At 41.1% G+C, this 17,683-nt stretch overlaps 1 protein-coding gene across 9 annotated transcripts in view; it reads right to left on the minus strand.

Annotated features, from left to right (window-relative positions):
• The window catches only part of DMD (dystrophin), a 1,208,820-nt gene that overhangs the window by 1,156,265 nt on the left and 34,872 nt on the right, over positions 1-17,683 (minus strand). The gene's annotated exons all lie outside the window — the stretch shown is intronic.

The following is a 17,683-nucleotide window of genomic DNA, read 5'->3' on the forward strand; positions in this document are numbered from 1 at the left end:
GAAACATGGTAACAAGTGATGAGGAGAAGGCTGAGGTGCTTAATGCCTTCTTTGCCTCAGTCTTTAATAACAAGACGCGTTGTACTGAGGGAATCCAGCCTCCTCAGCCAGAAGACAGAGACTGAAGAACGACCCCCCTGCAATCCAGGAGGAGATAGTCAGTGACCTGCTGCATCACACAGACACACACAAGTCTATGGGACCAGATGGGATACACCCGAGGGTGCTGAAGGAGCTGGCTGGGGTGCTCCCCAAGCTGCTTTCTATCATTTACCAGCAGTCCTGGCTGACCAGAGAGGTCCTGACAGATTGGAAACTGGCCGATGTGATGCCCATGTAAAAGAAGGGTTGGAAAGATGATCTGGGAAATTACAGGCCTGACAGCTTGACTTTGGTACCTGGCAAACTGATGGAGCAGCTCATCCTGAGTACCATCACACAGCACATGCAGGACAACCAGATGCTCAGGCCCAGTCAGCAGGGGTTTATGAAAGGCAGGTCCTGCTTCACAAACCTGATCTCCTTCTGTGACAGGGCGACCTGCTTATTGGATGAGGGAAAGGCTGTGGATGTCATTTACCTTGACTTCAGTAAGGCCTTTGACACCATTTCCCACAGCATTCTCCTGGTGAAACTGGCTCGAGGCTTGGATGGGCACACGCTTTGCTGGGTAAAAAAATGTCTGGATGGACGGGCCCAGAGAGTTGTGGTGAATGGAGTTAAATCCAGTTGGCAGCCGGTCACGAGTGGTGTCCCCCAGGGCTCGGCGTTGGGGCCACTCCTGTTTAACATCTTTATTGATGATCTAGACGAGGGGATCGAGTGCACCCTCAGTCAGTTTGCAGATGACCCCAGGTTGGGTGGGAGTGTTGATCTGCTCGAGGGTAGGGAGGCTCTGCAGAGAGACCTGGACAGGCTGGAGCCATGGGCTGAGGCCAACTGGAGGAGTTTCAATAAGGCCAAATGCCGGGGGCTGCCCTTGGGCCACAACAACCCCCAGCAGCGCTACAGGCTTGGGGAGGAGTGGCTGGAGAGCTGCCAGTCAGAGAGGGACCTGGGGGTGTTGATTGACAGCCGGCTGAACAGGAGCCAGCAGTGTGCCCAGGGGGCCAAGAAGGCCAATGGCATCCTGGCTTGTGTCAGCAATAGCGTGGCCAGCAGGGACAGGGAAGGGATCTGACCCCTGTACTCGGCACTGCTGAGGCCGCCCCTCGATTCCTGTGTTCAGTTTTGGGCCCCTCACTCCAAAAAGGACATTGAATGACTCGAGCGTGTCCAGAGAAGGGCAACGGAGCTGGTGCAGGGTCTGGAGCACAGGTCGTACGGGGAGCGGCTGAGGGAACTGGGGGTGTTTAGTCTGGAGAAGAGGAGGCTGAGGGGAGACCTCATCGCCCTCTACAGCGACCTGAAAGGAGGTTGCAGAGAGTTGGGGATGAGTCTCTTTAACCAAGTAATAAGCGACAGGACAAGAGGGAATGGCCTCAAGTTGCCCCAGGTAAGGTTTAGACTCGATGTTAGGAAATATTTCTTTCCAGAAGGGGTTGTTAGGTGTTGGAATGGGCTGCCCAGGGAGGTGGTGGAGTCCCCATCCCTGGAGGTGTTTAAGAGTCGGGTCAACACAGCGCTGAGGGATCTGGTGTTGTTGGGAACTGTCAGTGCTAGGTTAATGGTTGGACTAGATTATCTTCCAGGTCCCTTCTATCCTAGCTGATTCTGTGATGCTGTGAATGACTCCATGAATTCCCCCTCCCCAGGCTGAAACCTTCCATCCTGAGATGCAGAGAGGTAGCAGAAAGGTAAGCTAACACCAGAGAAAATGGTAGATACTAGAAAATTGGAGTATACTTACTAACTGCATATAATATGATCATTAAGTGTCAGTAGCATTGTAAATGGATGAAGAATTCTTCAATTAGACTGCCAAGATTTTAATTAGACTAACAACCTAGGTTTAGCCCAAAAGCTCTGTTCATTCCACCCATAGCAACATTTTGAGCCTAGCAAACTGATGAGGATTCTATTTGCAAGTTGGGTGCAACAAAGTTGTAATGGACTTAGGACAAACAAAACTAGTCAGAAGTTCTACAGATAAACCTGAAACATTTAATTATAATGCATCATAAAATAAATAATAAAAAAAATATGGGCTCCAAAAGTCAGTCTGATTTGAGGCAATACTTTGCCACAAGGACTGGACTAGCTTGTCTTCGGAACGGGAACTTTTATTGTGTGCCTAGGCACACAGATGACATCGTGCAAATGAATCTACATTATCATTAATAAAGTTGACAGGACCAGTGTCACAGAAAACCAGTGACTTCCTCAGTGTCTAGAAAAGAGCTCCAATGATTTTGCTGGTATTCTGAAAAAAATGCTAGATGGGTCAAATAAGTTACCTCTAGAAAACTGTAAGGGCAAGCTGCTGAGATAAGGGTTTTAACTGAAGGGAAAGACCCTTTACTGGGGTCCCTTCCCATGAATGGGAGAGGCTTATCAGAGACACACCAAAAGTTAAACCACCAACTTCTGGTCAAGAATATGCAAGATCATACATAAACCAAAAGTAAGCAAATACAAAGTAACAGTAAAAGAAACAAGAAATAAGATTCTGAGAAAATAATGTTCCCCTGGTCACACCTAATTAAGTAACAATGAAGACAGAGCTCATCTTCATTATCTAACCAATTGTAAACTGGAAATAAAAAAAAGTGACATTTTTTTCCAAACCACCAAGAGCCATGCATTGTAAAAGTCTTCTCTCTTCTTCCAATCATGTAATTGGAAGGTTGCTGGCATTTGTTACAAGTACCTGCTGTGAATTACAGTAATCAGGCAAAGATTCATTTGGAGAGGAGGAAGCACACTGGAGCTTGCACTATCAGATGATGAACTTCTGTCATGTGCTGTGGCTCAGGTGTCCCAGTCATGTCAGAGCTGTAATTCACCATGTTGTGAAGCAACCCATAACTACTTACTCAAAGCCTTGAACTTAAATAGTGGTAAAGCAAGGCAACTAACTTGCAGTGAATTAGTTGACAACTTTGCTTCTTTCTATTCATGAACCTTCTATGATTAACACAAATCATTCTTATAATTATTCACATTTAATTCACCATATTATTAAAATAATATTTAGTCTACACCAGGAACGTGAGTGTTATAAATGGGTTTATTAATTTTGAATATATGAGTATATCACATGGTTCAAGCTGTAAGGCTCAGAATCAGAGTTCCTGGGAAATTACCTGCAGCACAGCACTGAGTTTTACATGACCTTTCCCGCTTTATACTCTGAACACTGAATAAATGTGGGATAAATTGATTGTTATTGGTCCACATATTTGCTAGGCACTTTTGGAAAAGAAACATAACTGACACAAAAGCAACACATGCACAGGTTTGTAACAGGAAGGGAAATAAAGGCAAAAAGTTATGAATGGAAAACACTAGGATTTTTCACAAGTTGAAATACTAAGACTTTGGAACGAGCTCTCAGTTAGTCACATACCTGATGACAGGAACAGAACTCACAAGGGGATGCTTCACCTCAAAAGTGTACTTGTAAAGATGCCAATAAATCTGAATCAGCATTTAACAAGCCAGACCATCCAGTGCAACTCCTGCATGGGCATACCCAAACAACCCATAGGCACACCTATAACTTGCTGTCTTGCTTCTCATGCTGCCCTTAAAAGAGGTCCAAGACCTCTCTTAAAAATTTCTCCTCTTTTCTCCAAAGAATCCATTTCAAAAGACAGACTGCACTTGTGTTCCTCCCCCCATGCTTGCTGTCCCTCCTCAGTGGAGGTGAGGATAAAAATCTGAGTGCTAATGAGAAGGACATTTTGTATTACGGAATAAACCCTTCACTCAATGACAGCATGAGACTTTTTACCATGGCCTGTACTGACAGGACAAGGGTCAATGCTTTTAATCTGAAAGAGGGTAGACAGGTTTAGATTAGACAAGAAGAAATTTTTACAATGAGAGTAGTGGTGAGACACTGGAAGAGTGGAGAAGCTGTGGCTGCCCCCTCCCTGGAGGTGTTCAAGGCCAGGTTGGACGGGGCTTTGAGCAACCTGGTCTAGTGGAAGGTGTCCCTGCCCATGGCAGGGGGGTTGGACCAGATGATCTTTAAAGGTCCCTTCTGACCCAAACCATCTGTGATTCTGTGACTCCCTCGTAAAAAAAGCACAGACGAGAGGGAAAGATGAGTAGAGATATGAAACAATTTGCATGCTAAGGGTAAAAGAAAAAAAAAAGTAGACCGGGAGTCTTTATGTTGGGGGAATAAAAAGAAAATATGTTTGAAAGCAACTAAGCAGAACTTTCATGGCAGAGGGGAGGGACACATGTCTTGCCACCACACCACAGCCCTGGTCCCCAGCCCCCAGGGAAGCCAGTGGCCTGCACTACTCTTCTGCATCGGCTGCCATTGGAAAAACCTGAATGCACAGGGTGCTCACACACCACCAGGACTGCAGGACCTGACAAACACCCACTACTCAGCAAGAGTGCTTTAAACTCAGCCACAGATGTTGAGAAAAATCATTGAAGAGCACAGAGAAGTGAACAGGGTTTATCAGTTGAAACAGTGGAAATAGGGAATTATTGACCAGCAGATATATAACGAGGAATTTTTTGCTTGTTTTCTTTGTGATCTTTTTACCTGAGCAAAGCAAAGATGTCATTTAAGGCACAGTACCTCTAGCTTAGACGGTCCTTGATAACAAGGAAGCTGGAGAGCACTCCAGCCCAGCCCTGATGCAGCCCCGAGCCCCAGGCACTCTGGGACATCCCCCTCTGAGTACAGGTAGGGCACACTTTGGAGATCTCCCCATGTCATGATGGTGCCTACTGCTCACAGAGATTGTTTTCAAATTATTTTCCACTGATAATTGTCAAACAGACAATGCTGTGTTACAAAAAGTTTCTGGTCTGGCTCAAGAAGTGGTGCCTGCAGTGTTTGGTAATTATTTCCAGTATTTATGCTATATATTTATACATTGCATATACCACTTGCAGTATTTTTCTGTCTCAGAACTAACTAATGGAAACACCATAAAATGTCTTAGAATAGACTTCCCCTAGCTGGAAATTGAAACATTTTTTACAAAAGCATGAACACACTCAGGCATATTGCATTTTAAAAATCAAGACTGTAGGCTGAGCACGTATGAGATTATATAACGAGAAGTGAGAGGCTTAAATGCCTTCCTGTTTTTAAATGGAAACCACACCTTTCCCCCACCAAGTACAGAACAGGTCAGAGGAAAGAAAAGATGCTTCTGTTATGATGGGCTTAATCTAGGGGACAAGCACTTTTGTTGGAGAGGACAGGTACATGGACAGGTAGCCCATCCTCACCCTGCTACTGTGGTCTTGGGGGCATCTGTCTCTAAAACCTTTGCAGCATCTCTTGCCTTCAGTATGCTACTGTCACCTTAATAATCCGTTATGATCAGTCCACCCAAAACTTAACACTTAGCTGAAGCTCTAACACCAGTACCCTATGAAAATGACCTATAATTTCAGTCAGATTTCAGTTATCACAGTTAGCACTGGTAAAAGTTCAGGTTTCTGTAAGTACAAGTCAGACTCTTTTCCAAGCAACCAGCTGCACATACTGAGCAATATCTACCTATTTATGCTCAAATGTATCATGAAAATACTGTTTCTGCTAATATAATAATGTAGGACTGCTGTTCAGTTGCCTGTGCAAAATGAGTTGATGGTTGCAATTTAATTTACAGTGGACAAGAGACCATACTGTAAGGAATACTAATTCTTCCCTTCTCTCGATTGAAGCTGAATAGAAATGAAAAGTAATGTGTCCTAAACCTCCCCAGTTCAGGAAATAACCCACAAGAAATCCTACTTTTAAAAAAAAATCAAAAAAGGGAAAGGGAAGAGAAAAGAGGGTGTCAACTGTAGATGAATAATACACAGACATGTCCACAGTGATCTGAATAATTCAGCACACAAAATTAAAGTATGTTTCACATCTGCCACCATAAAAGATAAAGCTATCCAGTCTGTTTTAAAAGTATAATGACTACAGGAGAACACTTCTGATTCACTCTCAGGTCTAGTTTGAGTGCCAGCCCTGTGGTCTCGACAAATAAACATCTCAAAGCTGTAGGCTGAAAGAGCTCCAGCTGCAAAGTTTTAATTAACTCTAAATAGGAAGCAAACTTTTAAAGTACCACCTGTTACTCATAAACCCCAGTAGTGTCAAGCAATCAGTCAAGATCCCTGAACCCCTGGGATACCTCCACCAAGTGAGATGCATGGAGCTGCTCACTTCAGTTGCTTCTCCAGCTGTTTGGGGAGAGGACAGCTCTACTCTCACCCACCTTCCCTGCACACCATTTTACAGCACTGCTGAGTATGCTTCTTGCACCTGAGTTTGGGACGTGGGTCTAAAAAAGCCACCCTTCCAGACTCCCTAGGATTTCCATGTTCAAAGTTACAAGAACACACCATCTGATACTACAAATGCATGGATTTTCTGACAAATGCTTCTTTTCAAAGTGCAGAATGACCGATGAATAAACACCAACTGGCTCCAGTGGGTCCATATGTCTTTCAAAACTTCTCTAAAACACAATGAGAGAGGAAATACAGTAAGTGGGAAATTCCTTCCTACCCCACGGATGACATATGACAGCCACAGCTTTACACCTTATATACTTCACCTGATGCAAACCAGACCCATCTCCTTTGGGGAAGTCAAGGAGTGCATGTGGAGGTGCAGCTGCCATTCCAAGACGGTGTTTTGCTACCAGCCACAGAGAAAAAGCCTGTTGCCTCCATTGCTGAGCAGTACCAGCCAGCCCGTGCCACTGGCAGGGACCCACCTGCCGTGGGCCAGGCACTGCCTCCCTGCCAGCCACCCACAAGCCAGCTGGGAAGACATGGCTTGATGCCTTTCTCTGGATGAGCACCAGAAGCGGGTTTTCCTGAAACCTCCAAACCACTTCTAAAGTAACACTATGGTTATGCACACCACTACCTTGGTATCTTGTATTAGAAGACATACTGCGAGCAATATATTTTCTTTATTAAATTATTTTTTATTAGAAAGCAGCAAAAAAATCCTGGTACATTTTCCTTTGATAGGAAAGCATTGCTGCTAGCTAGTTCTTTGATGTAAAATCTCTAAAGCCTTGATAGGTGTTTTGGGAAAAACAACTCGGATTTCCTCTAAATAAACTACCATAAAATCTGCAGCATTGTTTTCATTTTAGAAAGCTACTTATACTGAAAAAATTACACACTAGGTATTAAAAAAAGAAAATTGCTTTTAATCAGAATATGGAAGTCACTGTGTTTTTCATCAGTGAACAACCAAATCCTTTCTTCTTTTGTACTCTGGAGTATTAACAGGTGGCCATAGCCCCTAGCTGCATGAAACTACCATATGCTACAGAGATCAAAATTAATAAACTAACAGTACAATGTGCCAGTTTATTGTGCTTGTATTTCATTTTCATTTTCTCCTTGGTGTTTTTATTACTAAAAAGTCATGTTTGGTGATTTTTAGCTTTAATATCAGTATCTTCCTTATTAACAATTCTGAATATCTTTAATCTCATACCAGGTAACTACATGTACAGAAATATATTTCTGACACCACATTTCAAAATACCAATTCATCTGTACTCCTCTATGACTCTCTATACTAAAAAGTTAGCAGTTCCATACACTTGAAATGCTTTAACAGTAGAAAAGTTAACAAATTTCCTCTGACATAGGATTATGTGCACAATAAAACATGTTCTGAATCTCATTTAACTGTACAAATTCAGTTCTTGTTAAATAGTAATCAGCCAGAACAATGCATCACATGCAACCTTCTGGTCCCTTCTCCACTTGGCACTTTTAATGGTTCTTTAAAAAAATTCTGTTTGTTTTTCTCCATATAAAGTGTTAATAATTGACAGTGATAAAGAAACTCACTGATGCAAATACTAGATGCATATGGAAACCACAAATCTTGTCTGCATGAGGAGGAAATGACCAGAGGTGCCTTCAAATATAAACAGGCAATGCTAATCCAACTCTTCAGTGAGCCTCAGTGTTGGCTCCTAAACCGAAGTTTCTGCCAAAAGCTACTAAAAATACCGTGTCCAAAACCAGGAGGATAACATTGTCCATATTGTAAACCACTTGCATGACAATTACAGCCTTGATCAAGTAACCTTTTATTCATGTAAGTAATCAGCACTCAGTGAGTAGTTTCACTGACTTCCCAGCCACTGCTTGTATAAAGACACACTGTAGGAGGGTTTGGTCCTACTGCGCTTTAGAGGCATCAGCAGGGTGACTGCCAAGACTTACAGGGTCCAGCACAAGCTTTATGTTGAGGTTACAGCAGCTCTGATCCTGTGTTAAATTAAGGTCTTGGACCCCCTACATAGAGCATTTCCCAACAGTAGCCCCAGCTGTCCTCACCCCAGACATTACTGTGAGGACCTGAGCCTTGTAGTCTTCTCTCCTTTCAGCTGTTTGTGGGCTATGCCGCTTTCAGTTCTGAAAGCACTATGTACATTCTTTTGCCCTTCATGTTGCAATTTTATTATCTCACCCTCAGGGCTGGTGCACCCTGATGCTGAGAAGAGCAGTCTGTTCTGGGTTATGGAGAGGTTACACACAACTGCACAGCAGTAGTAGGGAGAGCTAAGGTTATCACTGGGGTCCAGGGCCATTCCCTCAAGTGTATGGTACCGAAACTATGGAAGAAAATAGCAGAATTCTTTTTTTTTTTTTTTTTTTTCTACCTTACTCCTACAACCTGACTGAGAAAAACAAAGAGCCCTTTTCACCCAAAGCTTCTTCCCCAAAACCTATCTCAGCTTCTCTCCCTGTACTCAAAGGCTAGGCAAGGAGGAGTAGAGGCACTGGTATTAATCCTTCCTTAAAGTACTATCTCAAACCCACTGAAATCGATGGAAAGACTTCCAGTGACTTTAATACACTCAGCTGACATGATCTGTCTCCAGCATACACCATCCTGGAGAAAAAAGGCAGAGAAACGGAAGTGCCTTCTGCTTCTCACTCAGGTATGATCAGTGACAGCTGAATCAAAACTGCTCTGTCATGGGGACCCCAGTACACGCTGGCAACTTCAAAGACATAACAGAAAAAAAAGCAAAGAGCCCACATGATAATCGAGTTTGTCAATATCCATGGACTTCATTGAATTTTGTGATTCATGCCTCCAAACACAGAAACTGTTTTTTTTTTCACCCTGAAAGATTGTTCTGTTTTCCAAATAAAGCATCTTCATGTTTAATTTCCAAATGACACTTCAAAGCTAGACAAATTCTATCACTGGAAAGCTTTTCCATAAGGAGCTTTTCAAAAGATGCCAATTCCTGACTTTTGCAGGAAAAGAAAAAAAGTCAGATCTAAAAATCAGACCTTTTTATTTTCTTTTTTTTTATTATTATTGCATAATACAGTCAGTATATAAATTTCAGTAAATTATTTATGCAGATCTCATCGCAGATATTTGGTTAAAATGATAGCAAGATATCTTTTAACCTATGACCAACTGAATCTTTTTTGAGATACCAGTAAAACAAGCACCTAATTCCCTAATCATTACTAAGGAAAAAGTTTACAGAAATCAAGCACAAGTTTTACCCTAGAGAAGGCAGCAGAACGAGCCTATAAACTATATATGGCTTTTCCTCAGTCAAGCTGTTCTTTTAATTTTTATCCCTCATTTTCATTTTGCTTTACTCTTAGTTCCACGGTAGCTCAGTGTAAGCACTACTCAGCTTTATTATCATTGATATACACCAGAATGCTCTTAGAAACTTTATAAGATCACAATATAATTCAGCTAATCTAAACATTTCTTATTTAGATCCCCTTATTTAGAATCAAGTTAATGCTCAGCCTGTAAAATAAGACAGTAAAATATAACTAATGGTTAATACAACCCTAACAGCCAAAAGACAATAAAGAAACCCAAACCAAAATAACATGTAGAGACAGCATCTTCCATTATGTCAGCATCACAGATCTATTTCAACTTATGTATAAGGAGATCTGAGACATTATAAAATGAATGTAAGTATTAAGTTTCCAAGAAACATAAACTGAACTGTAATTCTATTGCACACAAACATATTACATCTTCACAAAGAGCTGAACTGCGGTTTCCAGTGTTGGCAGAAAGCCCTCTTATAATAACATTACATGTATACTGTAGTTCCCTTGATGTCTTTCATATTTTTTCATAAACAAAATTACAGTGACAGTGCATTCATTACAGGAGGTTTCATTAAGGAACTAGTTTATTTTAAGAGAACACCAACAGAGAACTGTCTTCGGGGATGGAGCCAAGTAAAAAGTCTGATTATGCCTCCATGAAAATTAGGCAGAAATTATGCAGGATTTTGACACTGTAAAACAGGAAAATCCTCTTAACAGACACAGGGAACAAACTGTTCTATCATGGCACCACGTTAATAAGCAGGTGCAATCCTGTCAAATGTTGCAAGGTGACAAGTCTGGCCCTCATTAGAAGTGGCCTCCCACTCCTTCCCTGGAGCAGACAGTGCCTCGGTCCCAGTCCCCAGTGCCGGAGCAGGGACCCCAAGGAGAAGTTGTGCTGAGGTGCAGTGTCTGGGAAGCAGGGAGTTCTCCCTCGCCACAGTCAGGCACTATGGCAGGTGAAGCCCCACCATGAGCCCAGCCATCTTTTGCCATCGGGACTGCATTTGGCTCTAAAAACAGCAGCAAAATGGGGTCTCTCAACAATTTCTTTTTGTTTATTTTTCCTTCTTCTGGTACCAATAAGACAAGCTCCTAAAAAAATACTGCATTCTGACTGGCAATTTTTTCTTTTTTTTTGAGTCTGCTGCTTCTCTAACACAAAAAAATAATTTCCAGTTTGGGATTAATCAACTAAAAGGTCATCTCACCACTCAGAGTTTTCAAATACTTAATCCAAATGAATGTGATACAGTAGTTTTTTAAACTGTGTTTCTCAATCAAATCAGATATGCTGTCTCCTATTGTTACTGCAATTTACCTCCCTAGTATATGCTGCTAAGATAAGACACAATCAACACCATCTATGACTTCAGGGGATGGGTTGATGGAAGAGTAATTTCTCATTTTATTTTTTTGTTGACACTATTTTCACTCTGCCCTGTAGCATGACAGCTTTGAGGTATCTGTGATAAAGATATGCACTCAAGAGCATCACTGGCTCAAAAATACTCTCCCCTCCTTCAGAGAAATTGGTTCCAGGATTCTAAAAATCCTATTTTTAATCTTCTCCCAGAAGGCAAACATAACTGCCCTTTTCTACCTGGGCTTCCACAAAGTACGCAAAGTCACACACAAAAAAGCATCTCCTTGCTATCGTTTCCCCTAAAGGCAGGGGCAGTGGTTGAATAGAGTACCTATCTTGTACACTGAAATCCAGACACTGTGGGTTATGTCTGTAACCCAGCTGGCAGCACAAGGCATCAAGCTATTACCTCTGTGGTATGACCACAATACCTTTTAAATGTGAGGGCCTTCCAGGCTGTTATGTTTCCTTTTAACAACTTCAATGAAAGAGAATAGAGAGGGGCCTTAGGATGGATTTTCATCATTCCATGGGGTTGTCACACTGGTTTCCTCTAATGACACTATGAATATATATCTCACTGTAGTTTCTAAAACATGTTTAATGCATGATATTTTAAGAGCTGTGGAAAGCACAATATTAAAATTCTAACATGAAAAATAATAGCATAATGACCCATTGCATTCTCTATTGTGGTCATCTGAACTGTGAGTAATGTCATGTCATCCTGCCATCTAATTCTACAAGATCTGTAATCATGTTTTACATGATGTTGTATATTTTACGGATATAAGCAGGCTACAGTCTTTAAGTTCTTAAGTAGATCATAGGAGTTTGCTACTGGTCACCTGAGAACAAGATGCATGTAAAAGTAGAGCTGCAGAATCAAAAGACACCAAAGAAAATCAAGTCAAAAGTGGAGAACACCAGAACCAAAGCCTTATGTGTATAGTGAGTTTTGTATTTTCAATAACACTAACAGATACTATACATTTACTAAAAATACTTATATTTTCAGACCATCATTAAAAAAAAATGTGGGATTTTTTCTTGGCTCCAGACAGTTCCGCTTGCTAGCACCTCTCTGAAAACACTGGTATCATCAAAGCCCTACCACGAGGTCATCAGAGCACCTCAGAACTTCTTTTTCAGCGTTACTTTTTCCCTGCCGCCACCTATACCTACCCTTTGATTAAGAAAAGTTCACGTACTGCTAGGTGTTTACCACAGATATAGTCTTTTCTTAAAAATGTTAATTGAAAACACTCGTTAAATATCATAATGATCAAGCATAATCTGTCAGAAAAGCACAAGTCTACATTCAAAAACACCTAGAAAAGCCATGGGCTTTCATATGAATTTACATCTCTTACGCAGCAAATATTTCTGATTTAAAAACCATTTATTCCTTCTGACCAGTCCTACAAAAGAAGTAAAACGGCATGAATTTTAGACATGCTGGTGTTGAAACAGACCTTCCCATTAAATTAAAATACTGTAATAAAAATTCCCAGGCTTGCCCTGATGACTGTCAGAAAACAACCTGGCACTTTGGTATCTGCACAATTGCTAGCATTTATTTTGCATTATTGTTTAGTTTTATGGAAGCAAAACAAACCTAGAATCCTAATGTAACTGCCTGAAGTGAGCTGTCTTCTCCAGTCCTAATAAAATCCACTCGGCACTAACGTAAATCACTGCAACCAACTTTGAACATCCAGCTGACAAAGCTGGAGTGATCTGCACATCTGTCTTGGCAACACGCTTCCCCTCTCTGAGCATCTTGGAAAGGGATGCCTTAGAAACAGAAGAAACTCATAGTGGTACTCCTCAAATGTATCTTCCCAGCTTTGTGGCACCCTGAAATTTAGCAAGACGGAAGGCTGCTGGGGCAGAAGCTGTGTCTACAGTTAGTGGGGTTTTTTTATAAAAACAAACAAACAAACACCATTCAGAACTGCAATATATTTATTCCATCCCACAAGGAAAAAGCCACCCATAATTCAGCAGGTAATTGTCTAGCTTTTAGGGTACCACAAAAAAACCAAACAAAACCAAAACAAACAAAATTTTATCTAAAATAGCAAGTTCTGAATATAACACTTTTTCTAGCTCATAAAGTGGATACCACCATGAACATCAACAGGACTATGCTCATTTTGGTTTTGCACTCTTTTCCTCATACGTTTAATCTTGGCTGTGAAGGATGGTCAATTTCCAGGCAAGCTCATATGTATGTAATGAGGATGCGCAACCAGGGCTTCCAGTGGACAACCCGAGGCAGGCCACAGGAGGCTGTAATGGCCAGGGAAAGGCAGTAACTCAAGAGCTATTCTTCATATTTGGGCTCCAGGACTGCTGGTCCTGGCCCCTTTCCCTCACCGCCACCTCCCTACCCCAGAGGATGCAGGTGGGAGGGACTGTTTGTCTGGTGCATCTCTATCCCTCCTCTTATGTATCACATGTATAAGAGGTAGAAACCATCATTAGAGAAACTGCATGAATGTGCCTTCTCAAAAGGTATCGCCAGCTAATGTGACAGGAGTCATATTTAGGCCAGACTGTACAAAGCATTTCCTTGTAATTTAGCTCTTTTCATGCACTCTTTTAGCTTTCCTGGGGGTGGGAGGAGGCAAGTGAACTGCTTATGGACATGATAATATTTGCAACACATTTTTTAATTACTGAAAAGCAGCATCTTCTCTTAAAATATCAGAATCTTTGAAAACGGTAAAAATTAAGTTCCGAGTTGAGTTTCTTGAAGTTATTCTTTCCCTGAAACCAACAAATGTTTCAGGTCTGGAGGGCAAACACACAGCACCAGTACATTTCTCTGACTCATTAGTTTGCTTTTCTCCATAGGATTTAGATTGACATCTATTGGCCTAACTTCTGACATAACGGCCCAGTTCTTCAAATGTCAGCTCCATCGTCCCTGCTTTGTAAAGCTTCCCCTGGTACAGCAGCTTCAGACTCAGTGTTTTAAAGCAAAATGTTTCATTTTAGCCAGTAAATCAGAGCCCATGGATGTGAAAAGCAATGTTCACATTATTTCCCACCTTTATTCATAACAGAAAAAAAGATCAAAGTCAGGGATTAGAACTTCAGTCTTTTCTTTTAAAAGAAAAAAAAAAAAAAAAAAAAAAACATGCATCAGGGAGTTGATGTTGTGTTAGTCAACTGATTCAGGCCAAAGTAGTACTGGCATGGGCATTAAAAACACATCTATTTACAATCCAGTTATTTAGAACTTTATAATGAAAGTGGAATGAAATGAAATTGCCCAATGCTTATATGTGTACAAATTACATCCATGTACACAGAGTACAGTTTTATGTCTTTATTCCTTGTCTTCAATTTTTCCCCCTCAAAATTCCTGCAAACTGAAAAGTCTGAAAAGCTCCAGGCTATCTTAATTACAAGAATGTACACATCCCTTCAGAGGATCATAGATAGCTATCTCAAGATCAGTTTCAAGTAAAACCATGAACACAAAGGTTTGGGGTGTGGAGTTATTTGTTACTGGGTTCTTTGGGCCATAAAATGTAAATAAACAGTCCCCAAGTGTACCAGAGGTTTGAAAGAGACTGACTTAATTATTCACAGCTTAGCGTTTAAGAAGCAGCTGTAGATAGATCAATGGGTGATTTATTAAAATAGGCCAATAGGCATAGAAGACATATCCATACAGTGTGCTTTTTCTCAGACACTATATAATGTACAGGTCAAAAAGGTTTTACTGCTACTAAAATTAGTAGTTCGTTTTCCTAAAGCTCAGGGCCATGTATCCTTCAAATTTCATTTGGGTCATGGGAAAAGAGCAAAAGGAAATTCAGAAGGTTATACAGAAACATAGCTCTTCCTTCTTAGCCACTAGCAAACTCATGATCAACACATTTTCTGGCTTTGTTTCTTCTCTGGCAGAGATAAAAGTAATAGTTCTATAACCTGACCATGTTCGTTTAGATTCTGTGTTCATGTGAAAAAAGGGATCTTTAAATGTTAAGGTAATTAAAACAATGTATTATTAGTTTTCATTATTTTATAGCTTCTTGGAGAGCTGTTTTCAACCCTTCGCTTTTGTATGTAGACTGGTCACATGCTTATAATACCATGAGCTTCACAAAAGAACGGGTTCATAAAATAAAAATTACCTCAAAATAGCACAACTTTCTCCCATAACAGCAAGTTTAATCCTGTGACTGTTGCCAGAAACTCAAGTCTTGCTATCATAGCATTTTGCTCACTTCACTGGTGCCCATTGTGCCATGCTGTCAAAGGCTAAAGTGTTGTGCTAAAAATCTTACAGCTCTTCAAATTAGAGGTGACTGTATGGGACTTTTACAGCCTCTGAGCAGAATATGACAGCTCCTAATTCAACAGCTCCAGACCTCACTAATTCTAGAACTAGAAATATCCCACAACAGGCTGACCTGATTAATACAACTGACTTAATCAATTTGTCACAAACCAGGGAGTACAGCTACAAGAAGTGGATTGTTGTTCAATTTAAATTAATTAATTGCTTGCAGATGCAGCTAACACTTTGTAAACAGTTATTTTGGTACTCTTTAAATTTTAGAGTTCAAGTTATGCTTGTGTTTATGTTGGACTTAAATTTTTGCCAGTTTAAAAATAGGAAACTGGGTTTTATCTTATTTTTCTATATAAGACACTTGGAAGCTGATATGTTTCCTGAAATAAATTTATAAACCATAGAGATGATTTAAAAAAAACCCAACATGCAGACAAACAAAGTGCCTAGACCTACAGCTTGTCATCTGTAAAACTGTAGCAAGAAGCCACAGACTAAGCTCTCTCCTGATTAACTCAGGGTCTGGACTTCAGGAAGCTTACATTCAAGTCAACAAACAGCTGAGACCAGGATCCAAACAAATTCAGTCAGGTCTGTCAGATCTGAAGTCCTTTCAGCAGTGACTTCCTTGGACATCCAAAGTTATTTTCACTTGGTTTCACAACAGGCTGACATTCAGTACATCTGCATAGCTCAGCATTTTAAACTGATACCTCAGTCCTCTGAAAATCATCATTCTGGGTGCCACACCGCCTTCACCCCTGACTGCCACCAACCACATTTGCCCTGGGCACCAGAGAGAGCTGCAGGTCAGCTGAGTCCTCCCAGCTATGATGGGCAACAGGACTTCAAGGAGAAAGGATCAACCCCCTCCTGTCCCCAAGCCACATCCCCTGGGGACCCTCAGAGTGATGTCAGCTTTCTCCCAGCTTCAGTTTGCCAGAAAACCTTATTTACATCAGCTTTAACAGGTGCTTAAGCCCCCTGACACTTACAAACAAAAAGCACTGATAAATGTTTTCAAGAAATAGAGAGAACTGAAGTGGTTTTCCTCCCAACAAAATTGTTGTTTCATATGCAAAAATATAGTTTAAGATAAGGCTTTTGTTTGCTTGCTTTTTGTTGTTATTTAATCTTCCTCCTACATCTGTTGGGTCTCACCATCTTTGATGAAAACAAATACATCTTAACATAGGCGTAACCAGCAAGAATAAAACAACTGCAGTGCAAGCTGTAACTACTTTTATCAAAGGTGTATTAACTAAGGGGTTTTTTTACCTCTCATTAGCAAGAAGTGTGTTTCCATCTTTCTTTCCAAGTACTCCCAGATGTTACTCTTCCTATCCTTAAGATTAAAGCTGAGTATGTTGAACTGGTGGTACATGGCAGGAGGGCATAAGCAGACACACGGGAGGCTCAGGCTGGATCTCAGGAGGAGCATCCCCGAGGGGCTGCCCCGCAGGTCTGTGGGCTCCCTGGGTGCAAGCCCCTGTGGCACCCAGCCCTGCTCAGGGCCCGGCCCACCCCAATTACCCCACTGTGCTATGATCTTGCCGCCACATGCTGCCCATGACTTTACATCTCAAAATGAAGTAACCTTGAGTTGTCAAGCTGTCATGTTCATGCTGAACCCTGCAGTACACTCCTCCCTGAAGAGACAAGTGAGATTGATTGCACTTGTGATTTGTTCATTTCCACAACTATCTTACCATTAATATCCCCCTCTCATCCATTTGCAACACCTGCTAAGCACACAAAATTGATTATAATGTCCAATTCAGCATGTAAAATCTTCTGGGATAGTGTGGGGTTTTTTCTCTTCAGACTGCATAAGGAGGGAAAAACAATAAAAACCATCAACATTTGGGGTTTCAAAAATTAATTAGCTTAACAAGAGGCAGAAAGAAAGTCTAGCCTTGTCAGGGCTGCTTTGTGCCAGTGTAAGAAATTATGTGGTTGCCTTAGTGCAGGTTCTAATTTACGTATCTAAAAGTGCTATATCTCAGAGTAGATTAAGATAGCTACATGTTTCAGCTTTAAGTGCTCATCAAGCCAAGAGATAACAGAACTGATGAATGGGACATTTCAGATCCTTAGAGAAATGAGCACTATTACATAAAAATGATGTGATTTGAATTTGTCTTTCTGCTTAGGCTGTGCCATCCTAACAGCATTTATAAATAGAAACAGAACCTTAAAAATCAAGAGCTGCCAGAGCACTTTTTCTTCATCATCCAATCACTGAAGTATAGGACTTACAAATCCATATACTT

This window comes from Athene cunicularia (genome assembly GCF_003259725.1).
Source record: "Athene cunicularia isolate RWA chromosome 1 unlocalized genomic scaffold, athCun1 chr1_part1, whole genome shotgun sequence".
Taxonomy (NCBI): Eukaryota; Metazoa; Chordata; class Aves; order Strigiformes; family Strigidae; genus Athene; species Athene cunicularia.